Source organism: Sus scrofa, chromosome 3, assembly GCF_054392235.1.
Source record: "Sus scrofa isolate SSC_HxYL_T2T_F1_AM1 chromosome 3, Sscrofa_HxYL_maternal_Yorkshire_Landrace_v2.0, whole genome shotgun sequence".
Taxonomy (NCBI): domain Eukaryota; kingdom Metazoa; phylum Chordata; class Mammalia; order Artiodactyla; family Suidae; genus Sus; species Sus scrofa.
Window position 1 is genome coordinate 88506630 of NC_139385.1, and position 18096 is coordinate 88524725.

The following is an 18096-nucleotide window of genomic DNA, read 5'->3' on the forward strand; positions in this document are numbered from 1 at the left end:
CAGCTTTCTCAACCCTTCCAAGACCTCAATTGCTCTGCTTTCAGTCAACTTAGAATGCAGGCAGCAGCCAAAGTGCCTCCCTCAGCAAAGTGATGTTTCCTTCCATGTTTGCCTGCAGCCCCACCAGCTCTCCGCTAAAGTCAACTCTCCATCCACCACCACCACCATTCTGACCTTTCTTCTACTAGTTCCATTGATATGTGGCCTTCAGTCCAAGGTATAGCAGATGATGATCTGACCAAATATTTTGCCACCCCGTCACAGGGGGAACCATCTTTCTGGCCTGCAATATCTGTGTCCTTGCGGCCTTGCACATGCCTGGCACTCCATTTCAGGACAAAATCCTGAACTGGTTAGGATTAGGTTCGACTGTGTTGGGAAACCCATAAAGCAGGGAGGTTTAAAGGTGGAAGTCCACCTCTCTCTCTTGTGAAAGTTTCTGTGAACTGTCTCTATGCTGGTTCCCAGGGGCCCCGACGCCTTCCAGCCTGCAGCTCCACCTCCACCTCTGGGTCTAGGGTTCTTCCAGCCCAGCCAACTGCATTCCACGCAGCAGGAAAGGGGAGTGAGAAGGTGCTGCCTTCTCCCTTTAAAGACATCTCCTGAAAACTGCCACACTACTTCTACTCAATATACCATTGATCTGAATTTAGTCACATGGCCACGTCTAACTGCAAGGGAAACTGAGAACATAGTCTTTATTCTTGGGAGCCATGTTTGTACTGTGGAAAGAGGCAAAACAAATGTAGGAGGATAACCAGTGTTTTCTGCTCAAGTGCTTCCTCTTACCTCAAGCCTAGTGGAGGGAGCTACAGGGAGACCAGCTAGAGCTTGTCCAGTCCCCTGAAGTCTGTGGCACACTGGGGGCTAGTGCCACACCGCTTCATGGGGCAAGCCTGAGAGGTTATCTAGGGTGACAACCTGGTGTGAGAGTGGGGGGGGGGGTGACCCACATGCCTGAAAGAGAGCTAGCCTGGTGCCACGCTAAAGGGACTTCGTCTAAGATAACCTCTTAGAGGGAGGTACCAGACACCAGCAGAGTCTGTGTGAATAAAGAGTCTCTCTATGTGCAGCTAAAGGAAATGCAGAGAAGAGATTCCCAGAGATGGGCAGCAGTCTCTGAAGAATACACAATGCTCATCCCTGCTCCCAAAATGAATTGTCTTGGAATATCCACCACAGCCAGAGGAAGTCCCGTCATAGAGAACCAGCACCAGTCACCTTAGATGCCCCAACCATTACCTTTCCCCACCCCCATAGGCACCCCAACCAGAGCAGTTGCCAGACCTGGTGAACAAGTTGGCAGAAGGGGGAAAGACTTGCAAGGTGACAGAGAAGCTTCCCATGCCTTCCCCCCAGGCCAGGAGAGAAGAGGAGGAGAAGTTTTCATTTGAAATAAATGCTGATGTTTCCATTATTTCTCTGGAACTGCATGTTTCATTTCAGTGGTTCTCCATCCTGGCTGCCCAGTGGAATCATCTGAGAAACTTAAAATTCCTGATGACTGGCCCGCATCCCCAGAGATGCTGATTGCATTGGTCTGGGGAGCATCCTGGACATTGAGAGTGTTTAAAAACTGCCCAGGTGATCCTGATGGGCAGCCCAGGTTGAAAACCACTGTATCATACTGAATTAAGAACGTTTTTGCAAACAAAAGATTGTGAGGTGACCAGAAAAGCAGTAGAATGTTCCCTACATCCTGGCCACAGGAGGGAGAACCAGCCCCACCGCCCAGGCACGGAAGGAAAGAACAATGACACCCTCTAGCTGTCCTCACCTTCACACTGGCAGTTCTGTAAATCCTCCCTCTGTCAGGAAGAATAGAAGCCTCTTTGGGGCAAGGGCCATGACTCAAGATTCTCTGGGCTCCCCACACGGACCCCTGCACTTGCTAGATCTATTAGAGAGAACTTAACATAATACACGTTGGCCTGTTGTTAACCTCTGAGCTTCATGCTGGGAAAAAGTCAAGTGTTCTTCGTTATGCACAGGGCAAACTAAGGTGACTTCAAAATAGCCTTGAACTACATCTTGGAGTCAATGAAAAGAGAGAAAGTACGTGAGATATATCATGAAGTTATCAATCTCTGTGGTCCAGACTGTGACCTCTACATTGTCCCACACTTGAGTAAGTTTTTGTCTCACTGACACACGGGAAGGTCTGGCTTCCCCACCCCTCCTGACTAGATCCTGGCAGAGCACCCTTGCTCCTCACACACCACACACCATCGCCACGACCCCCCACCCTCAGTCATGGGGAGCCCCGACCCACGAATAAAGACAGCATGCTGACAGGAGGCAGGAAAAGAGCCAAGAACTTGCAAAACCATCATCTAAATCCAAGAGCAGCTTTAATCTGTCAACACGGAGATGCTATGTCCCAAAGTAGCCTATAGCAACAGAAGCCCACAGGAGATCGTTCTCAAAACGTTCCCTAATCCCCCAAGCCCACATGTATTGTACAACTCCATCAAACAGGGATGGATTGCCAGATGCATCAGGCTCCAAAGTTTGACACTCAAGAAATTGCGCTTTCCTGTAAATGGATCCTAAAGATTGGGATCAAGACAGCATCCTTTGCATAACCTTAAAAAAAAAAAAAAAAAGAAAGAAAGAAAGAAAGAAAGAAAAGCAAATAATCTTAAGCCCACCCTAGTATCAAAAGTGGCCTTCCCCATCACCAGATGCTGTCTTTCGTTTGATTCAAAAACATTTTATTTTTTTTTATTTATTTATTTATTTGGTTTTTTTGCCTTTTTTCTAGGGCTGCTCCCGCAGCATATGGAGGTTCCCAGGCTAGGGGTCAAATCAGATCTGTAGCCACGGGCCTATACCAGAGCCACAGCAACGTGGGGTCCAAGCTGCATCTGCAACCTACACCACAGCTCACGGCAACACCAAATCCTTAACCCACTGAGCAAGGACAGGGATCAAACCCACAACCTCATGGTTCTTGGTCGGATTCGTTAACCACTGCACCACAACGGGAACTCCTGATTCAAAGACATCTTAAAGCTAGGAATAGGATATACTCTACCTTGAGCCCAAGCTCAGGGAGATGTCTGCTTAACCTGCATTTGGTGCAAAAGCCCTTCCAACCCCAGGATATGTTTCTAGACTTTTCCCAACAGAGGGAATCCCCCACATGAAAGGTAAGTTCACTCAAAGATGAGGTTCCTTGTTTGCTCCACTGTCTCTCATTAAATGTCATCACCAGGAAGGCTGGCTACCGTCTAGAAGAATCAATTAAAAGATCCCCTAATACTTGCAATGCAATTTTCAGTGTCCACATTACCCTCTAGAAGCATCCACTGAGCCTACTGTCCTGTGTAGTTCCAACAGAACCAAACCACGAGCCCCAGTCTTTGGTTTTAATCAGTATTAAACACTGGAATGTTAAACAAGTAAAAGCATTTGAGGATGACGATAATGAGTGGCCCATTAAAGGTAATTTTTTTTTTAGTTAATGAGCTTTCCCCAAAGAACGGCCACGTACTGTACTGAAAAATGTCCACAGGACATATTGCACTTTCGTATTATTTATTTAACTTTATGTGGATGCCATAAAACTTCTTTATTTGCTTTCAGTTAGCCCATAGGTTTTGACAAGATAAATTTTTATTTAGGTCTTTGCCCAGCTACAATCAGAAACAGGAGACTTGCTTTCCAAAGCTTGGCTGATAGATGGATTAATCAAAGCACTCCCCACCCTGCTTTCCTTCCAGCAACCACAGGGATCAACAGACGGAGTTTTTCCTTAATTAAAGAAACTCAGCAACAAGGTGATTTATCGATGATGAATCTCGCAGGCCTTTTCATTGTGCGGTCACTGTTGGCCACTGTTTGAAATTTACCAACATAAATAAAACCTCTCCATGACTAAACAAAGTTAAAGTAGCAATAAATTGAGCCTGCCTTGTACTCTGGGCTAGATCTGAAGCCAACATAAATACCAGAATGCCTTGGCCGTGACACGCTTGACACAATGACATCATGCACTCCCAAAGAGAATGGCCCAGCCCAAGCCAAAGCCTCAAACCTAATACAATTCTCCCAAATGAATCAAATTGCAATGGTCTAGACTCGGCTGCACTAAGTGTTCAACTTCTGGCTCCCTTGCCCTCCGCTGTCGAGCGATCACATTAAAAAATAATCTATACGCCGATCTAAATTTCACTTTTTCTGCATGATTAAATTTTGGCAGGAGTAAATCTCTGTTATTCTCACTCCCTGGGAATGTTTGGAAAGTTACTAAAAACTCAGGATTTATCAGCTTAAGGTCCAACGGCCAGGGTGCGAACCCGAAGCCCGCCTGCAGCTACTCTCAGCAGGAGACAGGCCCACGGGCTGCAGGGGACCCTGAGTGTTAATAAGGGGGTGAAACTCTGCTCTTTTGAAATGCCTTGATACTGGCCTCTCTCCCAAGGAATTTGCTTGGCCCAAATCTAGCAACAGCTAGTGAAATGCCTTCACAAAACAGGGGCCCAACGCCCCCCAGCCCTATTACTGCCAGGAGATGGGGGATGGGGGTGGGGGAAGAAACCTTTCAGAACACACACTCAGGACATCAAATTAAAAATGGAGAAAATCTAATAACTAATTGGTGAAACCATAAAAGCTGCCATAAAAGACATTTTCCTTAAACTACTTTACACAGGGCTGTATAATTTTATGTCACATTTTATTTATGTTGCTGTAATGAAAGCTGTGCTAGGAGCTGAGGAGCTTAGGAAGAAAGGAATTGAACTATTTTTAAAAGGGGGGGTGGCAGTCCATCTATAGGACTTCAAACAAGATTAGTTTTGAAATATAGAGAGGTTGGGGAGGAGAACCTATTTGCTCCTAAAAGCCTCTGAGCAAAAATGCCTGCGATGAGCATTATTCTTGCACCCCTATCCTCTCCAGCCCCAAAGCCATAATCGCTTAACATTTATAACGTGGGTTCAATAGCGTTTCACCAAGCTAGGGTGAGAATTCGATAGATAAACCCATGCCTTTCAGACTAGACTTGTGAAACCGGGTTTGTACTGTGTGAAATATGTAAAAGAGCACAACTGGAGCTGCTAGAGGGACCCATTTAGAAACGAACCTAGATCGCAGACATGCCACCTCTCCCACATTGCTGTGGCTAAGGCATAGGCCAGCAGCTATAGCTCTGATTCGATCCGAAGCCTGGGAGCTACCATATGCTGTGGGTGCAAAAAAATAAAATAAAAAATAAATACAGAAATAGAAACAAACCCGATTTTAACAAGGTACTAATGAATTTGCAAAGCTCCATAGGACATCACAACTGCCAGGTTCACAGATTCTCGAAAGGCACTGTTTATTACCATCCAGAAGCTCAGACAGGTTCCTTTTCCCTCCTGATTTGTTACAGGACAATTCAGAAAATGTTGCACCATTGGGGAAAGAGGAATAAGTTGATTCCAAGAAAACCTTGGATAAATGATAAACAAGAGAAATGTAAAATTGCCTCTGCTCACGATGGAGGGCCACGAAGAGGAGTCCTGGAGGAATGATGTTCTGCTTCTGGATCTGGGGGCTGGATGCTAGGGTGTCCTGGGTTTGTGAAAATTCTTTGTACCCCAGCATGTGTGTTATCTTTTCCATGTATGTTAACTTTCACTAAAAAGTTTGAAAAATAGCATATGTTCAAATGAGTCTTAAGAGAGACAGAGAGTGGCTAATGTACTTACAGAAACACAGAAGTGTTAGGCATTTTCCCGGGGAAAGTGTAGATCGGCCCTCAAATCGCAGGGGCCCTCTGAACTCCGGCTAATTTTCAAAGTGAGATGTGAGGTTGTTTTTAGAAACAATTTGCCTTCTATTAACAATGAAATCCAATTCGGCTTTGAATATTGGAAAGTGAAACACATCTACAGCTTAGAGGGCCTGGTGGCGTATCAAACAGATAGGGCATTATTTAGGTCGGTTTGACAGTCAAGGCCACTTTACACCATTACGGACCAGACTAAACAAACCTGACCCCCAGGGTGACCCTCCCAGGATCCCAAAAGATTGGAAACTCCGAAAAGGCGGCCCTGACCAGACTTTACAGCCTGGTAATGGCATGCAAACGACACACTGTCTCTGTCACGCAGCCAAAGGTGGGTGTTGTATATGAGAGCAATTTCCTCAAGAATCCAGAGGAAAATGTGATACTTTGCCTCTTCTGGATGGAGTTCACAACAGCAAGTGTATTTACTAGTTGGGGACGCCCAGGCCTGGCGGTGAATGCCCCATCCAATAACCTGCCCCGGGCAGTGCCTGCATTTCCCGACTCCTGCCTAATCAGTTGGCAGTGGCAGGGATGTCAGATGCAGGAGGCGGGGAGGGCCCTTCACCCAGAACGGGAAAGGCCTCATTTGCAAGGAGATTTGAAAAGCTGAAACTGTGTCTAGGAAAACATCATTGTGATTCAGAATCACTCTTCACTGGAAAGCAGGTCTCACTCACACCCTGGCTGTCCTCAACACACGCTGTTCTTGTCTGGTGGACCCGTCATCGAGGTCAGGCTCACCTGGAAAATGTCCGAGGTGGGTGGCCCTGCGTTTAGGGCCTGTTTTCACATGTCTCATGACTATGCACCCCACACAGGATGATTCAGATCTGTCCTGTGGGGAGTTCATTCCTCCAGACAGCCCTCGATGTGAAGTTGGCTGGGAGAGAAGATGTGTTTGTTGATGGGGTGGGGAGAGGAGAGAAGGGGAGGGAAATACAAAAAAGATTATGCATATGCTCTGATAAGACCATCAGCTTTGGGGATGACTTCAACTTTGAATACCATTATGATTCACCTGGAAACTTGTACTTTCCTAATTTTTTCTCTCACAGAACAGGCCATGGGCCTGATTATTTATAAGCCTGCCACTGCTACCCTGAGGCCTCTTAGACCCCGAAGAAGAGGGTTGTGTCTCTGTCCCCGGGCTTCCAGAACCTTTCCTCTCTGACCCTACAAACATCAGGCCCTGAGGACCGTCAGTAGCAAAGCCAGACCCACAGTCCTCCTAAAGCAAACTGTATTTGTGGGTCCTAGGACAAGGACATAAACCCCATACTGGAGATTTAAAGGCTACATACAACCTCTTTCAAAAACGCTCTCTAGGAGTTCCCGTCGTGGCTCAGTGGTTAGCGAATCCGACTGGGAACGATGATGTTGCGGGTTCGATCCCTGGCCTTGCTCAGTGGGTTAAGGATCTGGCGTTGCCGTGAGCTGTGGTGTAGGTTGCAGACGCAGCTCGGATCCCGCGCTGCTGTGACTCTGGCGTAGGCCAGTGACTACAGCTCTGATTTGACCCCTAGCCTGGGAACCTCCATATGCCAAGGGAGCAGCCCAAGAAATGGCAAAAAAAAAAAAAGACAAAAAACCCCCCCAAAAAACTCAAAAACCCTCTCTAGGAGTTCCTGTCATGATTCAGGGGTAACGAACCCAACTAGTATCCATGAGGACACAGGTTCCATCACTAGCCTTGCTCAGTGAGTTAAAGATCCAGCATTGCCATGAGCTGTGGTGTAGGTCTCAGACATGGCTCAGATCTGGCATGGCTGTGGCCAGCAGCTCTAGCTCCAATTCAACCCCTAGCCTGGGAACTTCCATGTATTGCGGGTTTGGCCCTAAAAAACACACAAACAAAGAAACAAACAAAAACCCTCTCTACCTTTATTTAGAAACCAAAATTCAGATTTGGTCTGTCATCTTTTTCAGGTAATCCCGGCCCCACCTAATTTCAAAAAAAAGTTCATTTCAGCCTATAATACAGCAATACTCTTGTCATGCAATTCAAGGGGCCCTTATTTCATGTAGCTCATGAGCTCTGTGTTGGAGGGAGGTGGCAGACTCATAGCACTTGGGTTTGAAATCATGTGGGTCTTGATTTTTTACTTCCTCAAAAAAACTATCCTGCTTTTGACAGACTGAAGAGAAGCTAACATGTCTTCCAGGTGAAGTACAAATCCAGCCTGCTGATAAAGAGAAAGCAGTCAGCACAGTCTCCGTGCAAACAAAGCATCCTTCCGGCCCAGGAGAGAGGACAGCACTAGTTCAGAGCATCCCAGGCCCTGAATAAACAGCCTAGCCTCCCCGTGAGCAGAAGGCCCAGGGCTCTGCGGGATTCTTCACCACCCAAAGAGGAGGAAATTTCTTCTTCTTAAGTGCGAAGAGGCCTCCGCAGTGACTTGTACATGTTCTTCCAGGAACCAGAACTGAAGCAGAGAGGCCCAGCCATCAGCCCAGTAGCCTCTCATCCTGCAACAGGAGTGTCCACTTCACCTCTGAGAGTCACTTCCCAAATGATCCCTGGCCCCACAAAAGTTTCAACAAGGCTTCGCTTTCAGCCTGTACTCACATAAAAGGGGCCTTCAGCCCAAGGGGCCTTTATGTCGCCCCTCCTTCCTCTCCCACCACCTTTCAATCCTCTGGGGGGGAATTAAAGTATGCATACTGCATGAAATGAGGACCCCAGGCTGGGCCTCTATAAGCTGCTAATTGAAAACCTTGTCAAAAGTGGGAGAAAGAGGCAGAGGAGAAAAAACAACTGTTGGCAGGACTTTTTCATACTGTGAACAGCAACACACCCTCCCAGAGGGTGGACCTCACTCCATACCAGCCACACGGGAGTCCTTCCTCAAAGCTGAGTGGACTTGGGGACCAGGCTCTGGGACACAGTGCCTAACAATCAAAAAAAAAAAAAAAAAAAAAAATGCTGCAAGGATGCAGCTAATGGGCCTCCAGACTCCTGCTGAACTCTGGGCCTTACTGCTCTGTTAGCATGGGGTGCCTGCTACGCTAGACAATCTTGGCTGTGTGATCCTAGGCAAGTGACGCAGCCCCTCTGGGCCTCAATTTCCTCCTCTGGAAAATGTGGATAAGGATTGCACCTAAAGAAAGTCAACTATACTCCAATAAAATTTTTTAAAAGAAAAAAAAAAAAAAACTCTACTTGATAGGGTCATTGTGAGGATTCAATGTGATAAGTATTTCAGGAGTTCCCGTCGTGGCGCAGTAGTTAACGAATCTGACTAGGAACCATGAGGTTGCGGGTTCGGCCCTGCCCTTGCTCAGTGGGTTAACGATCCGGCGTTGCCGTGAGCTGTGGTGTAGGCTGCAGACGCGGCTCGGATTCCGAGTTGCTGTGGCTCTGGCGTAGGCCGGTGGCTATGGCTCCGATTCGACCCCTAGCCTGGGAACCTCCATATGCCGCAGGGGCGGCCCAGGAAATGGCAAAAAAAGACAAAAATAAATAAATAAATAAGTATTTCATACCATGCCTGATATAGTAAGTGAGAGACCTTAATATTTTGCTCTTATTTATAACAATGAGAATTCTCCCCTTCCCAGACTGGAGAAAAACAGAGGAGAGAAAAATAGAGGGAAAAGAGCTGAGGCTTCTTTTCTACTCTCATTTCATAAGTAAATCTGTTATGTTTTCCATGAAAGTCTTCAAATGGCAAAAGGAAGACGAATGCATACATGTGCTGAAGCGGGGAGAGGAGGGGGGCCAGAATTCAGTGTGGGGTAATATGGAAGGAAGACAAAGGAGCCATTATTCTTCAATCTTCTATTATACAGCAGGCACATTCTAGGTGCTTTCATGGGATGTGTGAACAAAGCTGTAAGGTGGTATGATCAACCCCACTTTCTACAAAGAACCTCGGGCTCAGAACAGTTAAATAAGCTCGCCAAAGTCCCAAGACTCCCAAACACAGCATCAGGAGTCCAAAACCCCTACTCTGGCCACCACCTCCCACATGCTCTGCACTGGGGATTCCTTCCTGCCTTGGAGAAGGAGCAGCAAACCTTTGGACAATGGTAGAAATTCAATTCTCAGGAGTTAGACATGTTTTTCTCATACATTTAGAGAAGGTTCGGATATTGGCATCTGTGGTGGAAAAGGTCTTGGACGCCCTCCTTTGTTCAGAACAGAAGTTTCCAATCCATGTTTCCTTGCCAAAGGTAGTTGGGAATGTGTCTGAAGCAATAAATAGAAGGCTTTTAATGCCTCCCCGTGAAGCGCTCTGGCTGAGGTGTTAACATCCAGGTTAAGAATATAAAAAGTGAGTACATGAAAACACTGTGATTACAATGGTGGTGACTTTATAGGAGGACCTTCAAAATCAGTAGCAATTATGTAGCATGAAACACTTCCATTATGAAAACTGCAATGATTTTGTGTCTCCTGATGAGGATAATGACAAATCTATTCTGTCAACAGGCATGACAGCTGTCTGTGCGTATTTGGAGGGATATATTTTTAGATGCCGTTACTGTACCTCCAGCTATTTTAACTACTACATTTTGTTGACACGATGCAATCCAGTAACAAGGAGGCTTACTTGGAAAAGGTTAAAATTCCCATTTCCAGCTGTTTCCCTTCCTTATATCATTTTTGTCTCATTATTCACTAGGATCCATAAATCTGCCACTCAGATCCCAGGCTAAGTGATGTGCTACAGGAAAATTGCTAATGTCACTAGGAAATAAAATAAAATTGAATACCGGGTTCACAGTATTCAGCAGGCAGAAGTGTCGCGCCCTGCCTGATCATCATTCTAACACTCTCTGCATGGTGCCCAGAGCTCCTGTCCAACAAGGGACGTGTGCTTCACTTCCCCTGTCCCAGCTCCCCATTTCCCAAAGTGGGGGTGGGGAAGAAAAGGAGGTAGAAAGATTTGCAAGATGGACTCTAATTTTAAGACAAAAGCCATCCTATTAAATCTTAACAGATGTTTCACAAGTTTAGAAGATTAAGAAAGATTTCAGCATCAAGAATCAAAGAAAATACTCCATGACCTTAAAAAAGGATAAAACACAAAGCTTTCACAAACCCAAAGTCCACTTTGACAGCTGTCTCTGACGGAATTGACGAGGTGCTATTGATGTTTGGATTAAACCATGCCTCTGTGATCAAGTACTCAAACATGGGATAAAAGACGAATATATTCTTTAATCCTACCCACTAATTTTGTCTAGGCCCTCAAAAGCAATGGGCACTGAACAAATGTTGAAAGTGGCTTCTCTTCTGGTTATTGACAAAGCTATTTTTGTTTCATTAATTTGCCATGTATCTTATCAACGTTTAAACTAACACAAGGAAATCCATACAAGGTACTGAACTCTCCAGAAACAGATCACTGCAACCTCCAAGACCGCTGCAGGTAAAATCAAGAGACAGTGATTCTAGAAAGTGAGGACGATGTTACAGGAAAATGTAAGAGAAAAATTGGGTTCCGGTTTATCTTTCTTTTTTCCTTTTCGTGCTAAGCTGTAAAACTGCATTGGGAATTCCAATTTTCAGCCTGGTGAGTTTTGAAAGAAAAGAAGAAAAACTTTCTTTTCTCAAAAAGGAAAGGGTGAAGAGGCAATTAAGTCATTAATTACTCTCTTTGTCTAATGCTGTCCAACCCATCAAACTTGGCCTCTTCTGTCTTCATCAAAGGTGCAGCTCGCTCTACTTTACAATAAGTACCTCTTAATAAGACAATCTCATGTTTCAAAAGCTGCTCTATGAGGAATTTAGATGAAGGGAAATTAAAATACACTTAGCAGCAGACCCCCGAGTTTGACAGCGGCACAGCGCCCACTATCACCAAGGGCCTCAAATGAGCAATGAGAGGTTCCAGGGACAGTGATGCTGTTGAGAAACAGTGGGGCTGTGTGCCAAGGGCAAGGAGTCTTGGGATTTAGCGGACGAGGAAAGATGGAACTGACATTAATGCTAAGAAGTGGGGACTGATCCACATCTTCCTTTAAAGGACACCAGAAGGGAAACAGGTTTTTTGCAGAAGGACCCATTGCAAACATCAGAATGCCCTGAGTAAATAACTAGGGAGATGGTGTCTGTGGAGAAGAGATCACTCCAAGACCTCAACAGTGGATTGGAACAACTTCAGGGAGATTTGCTGGGCAGGGGTCCCACCTTCATCCCTCCAGCCCCCTTCTCCCTGACCTACCAGGGAGTCACTGGCACCCCATGAAAAGACTCCTCTGGGTATATGTGATTACATACAGTTGATCCTCGAACAATACAGGTTTGAACTGCACTGGGTTCACTTACCCTGGGATAGTTTTCAGTACCTATGTTATTTCGTTTACAATCTGTGATTGGTTGAGTCTCTGGAGGTGGAAACCTTGGATATGCAGGGCCAACTGTAGGACTTGAACATAGCCGGATTTTGGTATCTGAGTGAATCTAGAACCAACCTCCCTTGGATACTGAGTGCCAACTGTATACTCCTTTAGGGAGCGTAAAGATCTTTGAAAAATAAAACTTTTTAAAAAGGGAGAAAGTATGATACTCCCTCAGCTTGCTTTTTCATGTCAAGTTTCCTTGCTGATCTGGATGGAAGTCTTCATTTCACAAGGTCGTGGACCAACACCCCTGAGTGGAGAGAAAGCCCCAGCACCTGAGACAGTGCACGTGCACATGAGGAATCAGCAGGAACACAAATTTTAAAGCAATTTTGGAAGATGAGACCACATTTCTAAAAGATTCTCTCTTGTCCTACCAATTTCTGAAGCCAACCAGTCTCCAATCTATGAACCAAGAGGAGAAGGTTCAGCTAAGAATTTGTTGACTTTATCCTTGGATATTCTGCCTACAAGATACTGGCATTACATAAGCACAAGTGTAATAGCAACCACTTTATTTTTGTGTGTTGCTATGGAATTTCAAAAACAAAACAAAGAAAACCACTGATCAGTAATTGTGACAAAACTTCTTAGCCACAGCATCGAGAATAGGGCCTAATTATTCCATAAACACACTTTGATTTGTTTACTTCAACGTCAAATTAACTGCAAATATGTAACAGCCGATGCTGATTTGAGCCAGTACACAACACTGCTGCAGTGTGTGCTGGGTGTACCTTGTGTAAATCTTTTTTTTTTTTTTTTTGGCTTTTTAGGGCTGTACTTGCCCCATATGGAAGTTCCCAGGCCAGGAGTCAAATCGGAGCTGCAGCTGCCGGCTTACACCACAGCCACAGCAGCTTGGGATCCGAGCCACATTTGAGACCTACACCACAGCTTGAGGCAATGCCAGATCCTTAACCCACTGATCGAGACCAGGGATCAACCCTGCATCCTCGTGGATACTAGTTGGATTCAGTTACTGCTGAGCCACAACTCCCTCTATCTCTTTTCAAAATAGATTCATTTGTAAAACACTCTCCATAGGACACCCCACATAGGAAAGGAGGAACCACACATGCATTTTATTTAAAAATAAATTGTTTCCTAAGTGAAGCATGTGTGCTTGCCATCTTGTGTTTTGGTTCACTCTCCTTTTCCCCTTTACATAAACAGAAATAGGAACATTTTTAAAGAAAATTAGCAGCTCATCACTCCAGAGATACTTAGAGATATAATGTGAGCCTAGAAAAATTAAGAACTATAAAGAAAAGAAACTTTTCAAATTGTTGGACACAATTCCTACATGCTGAATGAAATAGGAGAAAGACAAGAAAAGGCGAGACAGCCAAACCCACAGTGAGGCCCGCCCGGGTCATTCAGTCAACAACAATTTATTGAGTGCTTATTTCATTCCTTTTCCTTTATCCAGAAGAATTCATCTATATAACAATCTTATATAAGAACTCACTTCTCTAAGCAATCTACCAATATTAACCCATGTATTCCTCCTAATAACTCTATATAGTAGGTACTATTAATATCCTCATTTTATAGAAGAGGGAACTGAGACACAGAGAGGTTAGTGATCTGCCCAAGAGCACACAGCTAGTAAATAGCAGAGTTTAGGATTCAAGTCCAGGCATTTTGTCCCCCAGTATATACCATATCGAGGTGCTTCTGTCAACCATATTCCCAACTCTGGCCCTAGAGTAACAAAACATGTTCCTTGCCCTTAAGAAGCTTGTAGCCAAGAAAACCATTATGATAGTGTGGTAGGTCTGTGAATGGGGTAAGCACAGGGGGGTGTCCTGGGAGCCTGGGGAGGAATACTCAACCAGTCTTACAGGAGTTCTTATTGTGGCTCAGTGGTAACCAGCCCAACTAGCATCCATGAGTATGCGGGTTTGATCCCTGGCCTCACTCAGGGGGTTAAGGATCTGGCATTGCTGTGCCTGTGGTGTAGGCAGGCAGCTGCAGCTCTGATTTGATCCCTAGGCTGGGAACTTCTGTATGCCATGGGTGAGGCCATTAAAAAAAAGACGAAACAAAAACAAAAACAAAAACAAAAAACAGTCTTAGAGTGGGCAGGGAGTGGGTGGGAAGATTGGTTAAGACTTTTTAGGTCTAGAATAGGGTTTCTTAACCTCATAATTACTGATATTTCAGGCTAGGTAACTCCTTGTTGTGAAGGGCTGTCCTGAACATTGCAGAATACCAGCATCCCTGGCCTCTACCCTCTAGATGTCATTAACATAATTCTCCCCCTGTATAACCAGACACTGCCAAATGTCTCCTGAGACAAATATTATCCCTGGTTGAAAACCACCGATCTAAAGGAAATGCTGTCAATGGCAGACCTGCATGATGGGTGGTGGTTATCAGAAAAAGAATCGGAAGAGAGGTCCAGGCAGAGGATAGAGCACAGAGGCCCAGGAGAGAGACGGGGGTTGGCTTTTCCAAGAGCTGAAGGTAATTCAATTATGAATGGCTCTTAGAATTGGATATAGAGGTTTAGGAGAGATGAGTCTGGAGGAGGAAGTAGGATCATCATAAAAGGCCTCTTACTCTACATTTGGGATTTGGACTGCATCCTAAATCTTGAGCTCTTAAAAGGAGGGTGACAGGATCAGACTTGAATTTTAGAGCCCTCACTCTAATCCTCACATAGACAATGAATTAGAGAAGACCAAGGCTGGACACTTGCTAAGACAATGTTGTATTTGTGCATTCTTTGCATATTGATCACTTTTTCTCTTAACTAGAATCTTAACACTTTAAATGTGTGTTCAAGGGAATGTAAGTATATGAGTGACTGGGTCACTTTGCTGTATAGCAGAAATTGCCACAACACTGTAAATCAACTATACTTAAATTTAAAAAAAGAGAGATAAATGTGTGTTCTTCATATATAAAAAGCTGATATGAACAAAGATGATCACACCAATAGCAAAAAGAGTGAACAAGCAATTCACCAAGAGGAAATACAAATGACCAATAAAAGCAAAAAATGTGCTACTTTCCCCAATGATCAAAGAAAGCAAATTAGGTCAAGAAATCCCGAATTTTCCACCTATCATACTGACAAACAATTATTTTTTTTTATTTTTTATTTTTCTGCTATACAGCATGGGGACCAAGTTACACATACATGTATACATAATTTTTCCTCCCATTGTTGTGTTATAATGTAAGTATCTAGACATAGTTCTCAATGCTACACAGCAGAATCTCATTGTAAATCCATTCCAAGAGCAATAGTTTGCATCTGTTAACCCCAAGCTCCCAATCCCTCCCACTCCCTCCCTCTCCCCCCGGGCAGCCACAAGTCTATTCTCCAAGTCTATGATTTTCTTTTCTGTGGAAATGTTCATTTGTGCTGTATATTAGATTCCAGTTATAAGTGATATCATATGGTATTTGTCTTTCTCTTTCTGACTTTCTTCACTCAGTATGAGAGTTTCTAGTTCCATCCATGTGGCTGCAAATGGCATTATGTTGTTTTTTATGGCTGAGTAGTATTCCATTGTATATATATACCATATCTTCCTAATCCAATCATCTGTCAATGGACACTTGTGTTGTATTCCATGTCTTGGCTATTGTGAATAGTGCTGCAATGAACATGTGGGTGCATGTGTCTTTTTTAAGGAAAGTTTCTGACAAACAATTTTTTAAATTCTCATCGCATCTCTTGTTGACATGCAGAGAAACTGCATTTCCCCTACACTGCAGTGGGAGTCCATCTGGTGCTGGCTTCATTAGAAAGCAATAAAAAATAATAATAAAGCTGAGTTTTGTGAAGAATTAAATAACAAACTATTAAAGTGATCTAAATAGCCAGTAAGAAGAAGGTTAAACAAACTATAGCAGTCCTAGGTGATAGAATACCATGTGTCCATTAAGAATGACTTCAAGGAAGTCTGTTGAGATGGAAAAATACTTGACACAGGCAAAAGTTAAAACACTGATAACATTCAGTTTTAGTAAAAAACTAGAGAAGTGGACATGTAGTGCTGGCCACAACCCTGGGGTCACACCATCACTGGACCTAGGTCTTGAAGCTAAGTTGGCTTGCCTAAAAGTTGAGAGTAGAAAGAGGTACCTGGAGTTCCCATTGTAGCGCAGCAGAAATGAATCTGACTAGTATCCAGGAGGGTAGGGGCTCGATCCCTGGCCTTGCTCATTGGGCCAGGGATCCAGTGTTGTTGCGAGCTGCGATGTAGGTGGAAGATATGGTTCAGATCCCCTGTTGCCTTGGCTGTGGTGTAGGCCAGCAGCTGCAACTCCAATTTGACCCCTAGCCTGGGAACTTCCGTATGCCACGAGTGCATAAAAAGAAAAGAGAAAAAAAAAAAAAAAAAAAAAAAGAGGTACCTGAGTTTAGTCATCAATGTCTAGAGTACTAATCAGTAGTACTCACTGGGCTGGCAGCACCCACCTTAGGGGCAAAATTCACAGCAGCTCTTAAAGCCAGGCCCCCAAGCACAAGCCCCTAAAGGCAGGACCACGCAGGGGCTTCTTGTGGGCTCCATTTTGCTATTCACGGACATTTCCACTGGGAGCTTACGTGTAACCAGACAGTGGATATCGGTTATAATCTCTTCCAAAAAAAAAACCTGTTTGGTGTATAGGTCCTCAACTGCTTGGAGGAAAAAATCATTTTATCCTGGATTTGGGACAACTTTTGATAAGACATCTTAAAGAGGATATAAAAGTCCCCATAGCCGGTAGTGCCTGATACATGGTTAAGTGCCAGTGAATATCAATTACATGAATGAGGTGAAGTAACCAGGACAGTCTGTGCCATGTTCTAAACTTGACCTCTGTGGAATTCAGGGGAGGTTGTAAACTTACACTTGGTATGATTTAGAGACTCCAGAATGGCCCAGTAAAATATTATCTTTCCCTAAAATTCACAGCTACCTAAAAGTGTCTCACATTCTGGCACACATTTATTGAATTTAGATCTTAGATGAGGCATTTCTTTTCCTCCAAAAAGTATCTTGCAGAATGGAGGGTCATAAATTAAGTAACTTATCCAAAATCACATAGCAAATAAATGTCAGTACCTGTGTTTGAACTCTGCTCTATCTGAAACCAAAGATCAGGTGAGTTACATAAATAGACTTATGTAAGTAATAGCTGCATTCCTGCTTCACTTAAACTGATGGCACAAACTGTACAACTTATCTGTTACTCATTACTATGGGGTCTTGTCCTGTGTCATTTTATTATTTGAGACATTGCATGTATCCCTGACTACATATGCCACCTAGATTTGAAGTTCTTGAAGTGGTAAGCAGCCTTTTTCTGTCCTTTTCCCATCCCTACAGACACTCTCTGGTACCCCGGTACCTAACATATGCTTTATACAAAATAGGCTACTAAATCAGTGCTTATAGAAGAAATAGGAGTTCCCGTTGTGGCTCAGCAGGTTAAGCACCCAACTAGTCATCCATGAGGATGAGGGTTCAATCCTTGGCCCTGCTCAGTGGGTGCCAAAAGCTGTGGTGTACGTCGTAGACGTGGCTCAGATCTGGTGTTGCTATGGCTGTGGTGTAGGATGGCAGCTGCAGCTCTGATTTGACCCCTAGCCTGGGAACCTCCATATGCCATGGGTGCAGCCCTAAAAAAAAAAAAAGAGAGAGAGAGAGAGAGAGAGAGAGAGAGAGATAAAGAAATAGAATAAATAGTGCAAATAAAGATTTCTGTGATAAGCTTAAGAATCAGACCAAGACCTATTTATCACTGAATAAATAAATTCATCTTTGGGCAATAATTAGATGGGGGTAAATCATTTCAAATCTTTAAAAATCATACAGAAATTGGAAGACAACAGAAAAAAAATGCTGCAATGTAACAAAGGGTTAAAATCTGTATTATGTAAAGAGCTCATACAAATTAATAAAAAATATGCCCAGATCCCATTAGGTAAATAAACCAAAGGGCATGGTAGAAAATTC